The sequence below is a fragment of the Salvelinus alpinus genome, chromosome 24, assembly GCF_045679555.1.
Source record: "Salvelinus alpinus chromosome 24, SLU_Salpinus.1, whole genome shotgun sequence".
Classification (NCBI taxonomy): domain Eukaryota; kingdom Metazoa; phylum Chordata; class Actinopteri; order Salmoniformes; family Salmonidae; genus Salvelinus; species Salvelinus alpinus.
The window spans coordinates 35,334,760-35,342,142 of NC_092109.1; the positions used below are offsets into that span (position 1 = coordinate 35,334,760).

General features: G+C 45.0%; 1 long non-coding RNA gene across 1 annotated transcript; it reads right to left on the reverse strand.

Annotated features, from left to right (window-relative positions):
- Window positions 1-6,276: 6,276 nt before the first annotated feature.
- Window positions 6,277-7,140, reverse strand: LOC139552736 (uncharacterized). Its single transcript, XR_011670466.1, has 2 exons — window positions 6,723-7,140; window positions 6,277-6,492 (listed from the first exon to the last, which is right to left on the reverse strand). It is a non-coding gene; the product is annotated as an uncharacterized lncRNA (long non-coding RNA).
- Between the last annotated feature and the right edge of the window lie 243 nt (window positions 7,141-7,383).

Genomic DNA, 7,383 nt, shown 5'->3' on the forward strand with positions numbered 1-7,383 from the left:
AACCACCCTCCTTTTTCTTCACAAAAAAGAAACTCGAGGAGGCGGGTGACATGGAGGGCCGAATGTACCCCTGTCCCAGAGCCTCCGTGATGTATGTCTCCATAGCCAACGTCTCCTCTTGGGACAACGGATACACGTGACTCCTGGGGAGTGCAGCGTTTACCTGGAGGTTTATCACGCAATCCCCCTGTCGATGGGGTGGTAATTGGGTCGCCTTCTTTTTACTGAAAGCGATTGCCAAATCGGCATATTCAGCGGGAATGCGCACGGTGGAAACCTGGTCTGGACTCTCCACCGTTGTCGCACCGATGGAAACTCCTACACACCTGCCTGAACACTCATCAGACCACCCCTGGAGAGCTCCCTGTCTCCACGAAATCTTAGGATTGTGAATGGCCAGCCAGGGAATCCCCAGCACCACCGGGAACGCAGGTGAATCGATAAGGAACAGACTAATCCGCTCCTTATGATTCCCCTGCGTAATCATCTCCAACGGAATCGTGGCCTCCCTGACCAGCCCTGACCCTAATGGTCGACTATCTAAGGAGTGCACAGGGAAGGGGGGTTCTACCTTAACTAACGGAATCCTCAACCTCTGAGCGAGTCCGCGATCTATAAAGTTCCCAGCTGCGCCTGAATCGACTAGCGCCTTATGCTGGAGAGAGGGGAAAAATTTAAGGAAACAAATTAACAAAAACATGTGACCAACAGGAAGCTCTGGGAGAGTGTGGTGCTGACTCACCTGAGGTGACCGAGGAGTGTTCTGCCTGCCCTCTCGACTCCCAGATGGACTCCTCCAGCACCGACCGGAAGTGTGCCCTCTCCGGCCACAATGGGTACAGGAGGAGCCTCCTCCTCCGGTCTCCCTAGACGCAGCCCCTCCTAGCTCCATAGGAATGGGAGCGGGGGGGGCAGGAGGTGGAACTGACAGGACCCTCTCAGAACGTCCGCGAGCAGCCAGCAGATGGTCTAGCCGGATTGACATGTCGATTAGCTCATCCAAGCTGAGCGTAGCGTCCCGACAAGCCAGCTCTCTGCGGACGTCCTCCCTTAGGCTACACCTGTAGTGGTCTATCAGGGCCCTGTCGTTCCACCCTGCTCCAGCAGCCAAGGTACGGAAATCCAGCGCAAAATCCTGCGCGCTCCTCGTCCCCTGCCGGAGATGGAACAACCTCTCACCCGCCGCTCGGCCATCCGGGGGATGATCAAATACAGCCCGGAAGCGGCGGGTGAACTCCAGGTAGTGACCCCTCGCTGAGTCGGGTCCATTCCATACGGCGTTGGCCCACTCCAGGGCCCTACCCGACAGGCAGGAAACGAGGACACTCACGCTCTCCTCATCCGAGGGAGCAGGCCGAATGGTGGCCAGGTAGAGATCAAGTTGAAGTAGAAATCCCTGGCACCCGGCCGCTGCTCCATCGTACTCCCTCGGAGGCGTGATGCGCAGGACGCTGGCACCGGCTCCCGCTGGAGGAGATGGTAATGTTGATGGTGGGAGGGTAGGTGGGGTAGTAGGGAGACCACTCCTCTCCCAACGATCCATCCTCTCCATCATCTGATCCATTGCCGAACCAATGCGATGTAGGATGGACGTATGATGCAGGACTCTCTCCTCCATCGTGGGGAGAGGGGTGGTCGCTGCTCCTGCTGACTCCATTGGAGGTGCGGGCTTCTGTAACGTCAGGTGAATGATGGGTGTAGAGTCAGGCGCAGAGAGAGCAAAAGTTTTACGGGAACAAAACGCTTTAATGTCCATAGAACACAGGAACAGGTACAAAGGGGTGACGCCAAAACACAGGCGTAAAACACTACCCACAGACCACTGTTTAAAATATGAACTGGACAGCGAAAACCCACCAACAAATAATCCACACCCGAACGTAACATGAACACACGAAATAAGCCCGCACAAACACTAGCGGGCGAAACTAACCTAAATAGTACTCCTCCCAAAACCCCAACAAGAAACAGGTGAAACCAATTAGACATACATAAACGAAAAGGAAAAAGGGATCGGTGGCAGCTAGTAGACCGGCGACGACGACCGCCGAGCGCCACCCGAACGGGAAGGGGAGTCACCTTCGGTAGTATTCGTGACAGATCTCTTGATAAGTGTGTGAATTGGACCCTTGTCCTGTCCTGCTAAGTATTCAAAATGTAACGAGTACTTTTGAGTGTCACGGAAAATATATGGAGTAAAAATAACATTTTCTTAGGAATGTAGTGATGTAAAAGTTGTCAAAAATATAAATAGTAAAGTACAGATACCAAAAACAATTACTTAATCAGTACTTTTTATGAAAGTTCTTTACACCAATGCATGGCTCTATGTAGTACTGTGCGCCTCCCATAGTCTGTTCTGGATTGTGAAGGGACCTCTGGTGGCATGTCTTGTGGGGTATGTGTAACGGATGTGAAATGGCTAGCTAGTTAGCGGTGGTGCGCGCTAGCAGCCTTTCAGTCGGTTACGTCACTTGCTCTGAAACCTAGAAGTAGTGGTTCCCCTTGCTCTGCAAGGGCCGCAGCTTTTGTGGAGCGATGGGTAACGATGCTTCGTGGGTGACTGTTGTTGATGTGTGCAGAGGGTCCCTGGTTCGCGTCCGAGGTCGGGGCGAGGGGACGTACTAAAGTTATACTGTATGGGTGTCTGAGCTGTGTGCTAGTAGTTTAAACAGACAGCTCGGTACATTCAGCTTGTCAACACTTCTTATAAAAACAAGTAGTGATGAAGTCAATCTCTCTTCCACTTTGAGGCATGAGAGATTGACATGCATATCATTAATGTTAGCTCTCTGTGTACTTTTAAGGGCCAGTCATGCTCGACTTGCTCAATTTCCACATGATTCATTATGAGATGTAGTTGAGGTTTAGGGTTTAGTGAATGATTTTGGGCTAACTTATTCCTTGCCACCCATTCTGAAACTAACTACAGCTCTTTGTTAAGTGTTGCAGTGATTTCAGTCGCTGTAGTAGCTGATGTGTATAGTGTTGTCATCCACACACATAGATACACTGGCTTTACTCATTCGTGTAAGTGCTTGTTGAATGTCCTTCCCTATAAGAGTGCTGAAAGTATGTTGTCAATTTGTTTACTGTATTGTGTGTAGGCCAGTGACAAAAAAACATCTATTTAATCAATTTTAAATTCAGGTTGTAACACAGCAACATGTGGAAAATAGTCAAGGGATGTGAATACTTTCTGAAGGCTCTGTAACTCGGCTAGCTAACAAGACTATCCAAGTTACAGTGCCTTCAGAAAGGAATATATGCTAGTTGTTAGCTTGCACAACGAATGTGTCTATAATTGTAAGGGACACTTAATGTTTTAAGGATAATATTTACATTTACAGAGTGGTTATGCCCCATTCCTGACAGGCTGATCAGATTCAATAGCAGTCTCAGAGACTGATAAATCAGGATTCTACCTTGGTGAAGCTCCTTGCAGGCAGATTAGTTGATTAGCAATCAATGCATTATGTATATGATCAAGACTGGGTGGGCTCTATTCCTGACAGACTTAGAGGCTGATAAATCAGGATGCTGCCTATTACGTTGTCTGCAAGGAGCATTACATATGAAACAGCCTACAAGGCAGTATCCTGATTTATCAGTCTCTGGGGCTGCTATTGAATCTGATCAGCCTGTCAGTAATAGAGCTCACCCACTCTGGATTATTATGCATCAGCCTATAACACGCTGACAGCTAATCTGCCTACAAGGAGCCTTACCTATGAAACCGCCTCCAAGGCAACATCCTGATTTATCAGCCTCTGAGGCTGAAATTGAATCTGATCAGCCTGTCAGGAATGGAGCTCACCCACTGTAAATGTAATATTATTCACAAAACATGTGTCTAATAGCTATAAGGTTTTCTGTTTTTTGTCTTATTTCTTGTTTGTTTCACAACAAAAAATATTTTGTATCTTCAAAGTGGTAGGCCTGTTGTGTAAATGAAATGAAATCTATTTTAATTCCCGGTTGTAAGGCAACAAAATAGGAAAAATGCCAAGGGGGTGAATACTTTCGCAAGGCACTGTAACAAGCTAGCTATCTAGCTAACAAGACTACATAGCTAACTACCTAACTCAGAACACTCGCAGAGTTAGCTGCAATTGGCTGTGGACTTGGGGGCGACACGCAGCTTGGTAGACGGTGTTGCCTGTTAGGCATCATTCAGGGCTTAAATGCCCAGCATTGCAGTCAACGCAGCCACAGGGCTCCATGATGAAGTGGTTATCGGGCCTCTGAACAAATTAATGGATGATGCGTGGCACTTTTGATTATCTTGTGATCTCGACAAAACAAGGGATTTTTTTATTTATTCATATGTCCTCTCTGGACTTCCGTAAAATTCACCACAGAGATAAAAAAAATCCATTTCCATTACACATGTCGCAATGATTATTTTTTTTACGTAGATTTTTTGAATAAACCTGGGTCAATGGAAACCTGCCCATCCCTGACAGGCTGATCAGATTCAATTTCAGCCTCAGAGGCTGATCAATTAGGATGCTTTCCCGGAAGCGGTTTCATAGGGAAGGCTCCTTACAGGCAGATTAGCTAGCAAAGTGCTCCATTGGAGTGTACGGTAACACTTTTGTTGGGGACATATATTATTATCATAAAGCCTACACAAGCATTTTATAATTCCAAATGAAAATGTGTTGCATAACGGTGAGTAGGGATGAGTCACTATGCCCCCTTTCAACTGCCTACCTACAGTAGGCAGGATTTTACATAAAATTAGTCCATCCAGTGCAACCTAATCAGGTGCCAAGATGTAGTGTTTTTATGTTGTTTGCAAGAGAGTAGAATAGGTCAACAATATCAAAGGTTAACGATATCAAATAGCATAAAATCGAAAGAGAAAAACAAGCTCAGCTCCTGTTCTCTCGCCTTCTCTCAAGAAATTAGTTTTGAAAGTTGAGTCTAACCCTTAACCTCTCTGGTGGAGATGAAATCAGTCTGTTGGTACAGTCTATTTGTCCTGGAAACTGAAACCTTCAAAAGGTAGAGTGCATTGCAGTGTGTACCCGTTCTCTTCTCTCAAAGTAGATTTGATCAACCTGGCTGGTGCCCACAGCAAGGCAAGCCAGCCTCCCACTCCACAGCTTCCTGGTAAAGAGAGAAGGATTTCTATCATTGAGAGAGCGGAGGGAGCTGTGATTCAGTGGGAGTGTTGTGGAGTGGGCTCCTGGATCACAACTAGCTTTCCCAGAGTGTGAAATATACCGTGACATTCGGGGGTCTCTATTTTAGTTTTTAGCCTCCTATATGTGTACGCGCACCCACATAAAGACATAATTTAACGGTACAACCAGTCGTGATGTTTTCATCTTATTATCAAACAAAATCACTTATAAAAGTAGGCTACCTGTGCATGTTCCTCCACTCCAAAATAATTCCAGCATCCAAATTCCAGCATGCCATTTGATGATTAGAAAGAGACATATGTTACAAAACGTCAAAAAGTGTAATGATTGTCATTGGGTCTGTCCTCTTGTAGCCTGAATTAATTGATCCGTCTTGCTGACAAAATTACTTTTTTGTAGAAACAAAAGTTGGGACACCTGAAAAGGGGCTGAGATACGGGACTGTCCTGGGATGATAAGTGTAGCTACATGGAAAATATTGTTTAAACCATGATACAGAGGTAGGTGTGTGTGTGTGTGTGGGGGGGGGGGGGGGGGGGTTAGTTTAATTTGGAAAAAGCTTTTATTTTCAGATTTACCACTGTAGCAGTACAAATGGCATTTTTAACAAATAGGAGAATGGTGTTAACCTAGCAATATTTAGCATTTTAGGGGGACTCATTTCTCATTTAGGGAGTCTGAGACCCCCCTGGGCCCCCTCGTACTTCGCACTCTGAGATTACCATCCTCTGAGGACAGCACAGAATCTATGCACAATTATCATACATGCTGTGGCTGAAACTAAGGCTGACTGACTGTGTACTGTATCTCACTGGTGGCTGATTCAACTCAGAAAAACAGACAAACAAACACCCTCTGACACTCTGGTGGAGCATTCTGTCAATTAAAAATGAATGTGTTGAGACAAAAAAAGCAGCCTTTCCCTGCATTATTTAGTGGTGTTAGGAGACCTTGAAATAACACAGACAGGACAGATTGGTCTGTCCTCATTTGATGGGTCATGTTTTCTCAGGTAGAACCCTTTTTCATGGATCCTTGAAGAACCTTTTGGTGTACATTTTTTAATAACTACCCCCCCATTAGTAATAATAATACACATAACAATAACAACAATAACAAAATATTATAGTTGTCGGTGTTTATTATGATTTTAGTGGCAAAGCAGAATTTTTTAAATCAAAATATGAGGTAAACTCCCAGCAGAGCCCCAAGTACAAGGGGTATATCCTCTGGCATGTTGATGTTGATGTTCTCCGTCTCCAGTCAGGATGATTTTGCAGTGCATGGTGATCGAACAGGTTTCCTGTTATATTCATCAGAGGTGTAGGGAGGGTGAAGTCTATGAATAAAAAAACATTTTAATTATACAGATGATTAACAAAACATGCACACGACAGTATTCATACCTTGGTTTTTGTGGTAAATGTGAATGAAAAAAACTGTTTTGATAATGGTTTTCATACACACACCTTGTCCATAATGTAGAGGCCTATGGGATATTCATTGAAGAGGTAAGGGAGGAGGATGGTAAATGTGATCAGCATAACATACCAATACCAATTGACATACCTTTATATGCCTCTTCGTCTGTATACCTGCAGACACAAAAGTGAGCAGTTCAGTCATCTGCACCCAACACAGCTATCCTTTAACATATTCTTATCCAAATGTTTCAGTTAGACAGTTAGGTTCCTGCAAGAACCCCCACCAACTAAGGAGGTTCCTTGATTATCCCCACCTCCTACAGGGTTCTTGGAAGAACCTTTAGGGGGCAATTTGCAATTAAATAATGTCTGGACATTCACAGCTTTAAGGTTTTCTTTCATGGAAGGGTGCATAGTATACCTAGAGTCATGGGGTGCCAGCATTCTAGCTATCGGAGTTGAGTGCATTGCATTAGCCGTTGAGTAGTTGTGGAGTGGGCTCTTGGTTGGCTAGTGTACTGACTAGGTGATTCAATTACGCTTCAGATTAACCTTTCATTTTCTGATGAAGTCAAGCAAAGTAGGAAAAGGAGAATACGGGACCCAGCTCATTCAAATATCTTAACTTCATCTTATTAAATTGGAGCTAATAAAATAATTATGTGAAAGCCTCTCTCTTCATCCAAACAAAGGGTTGGATTGAGAGGGAGAAGACAGAATGGATAGACGGAAGGAAATGTTGAGGCTTATGAAGCCTCCATAAACCCTTTGTAAAGCCTATAGATGCTTCAGAAATCATTCATAAG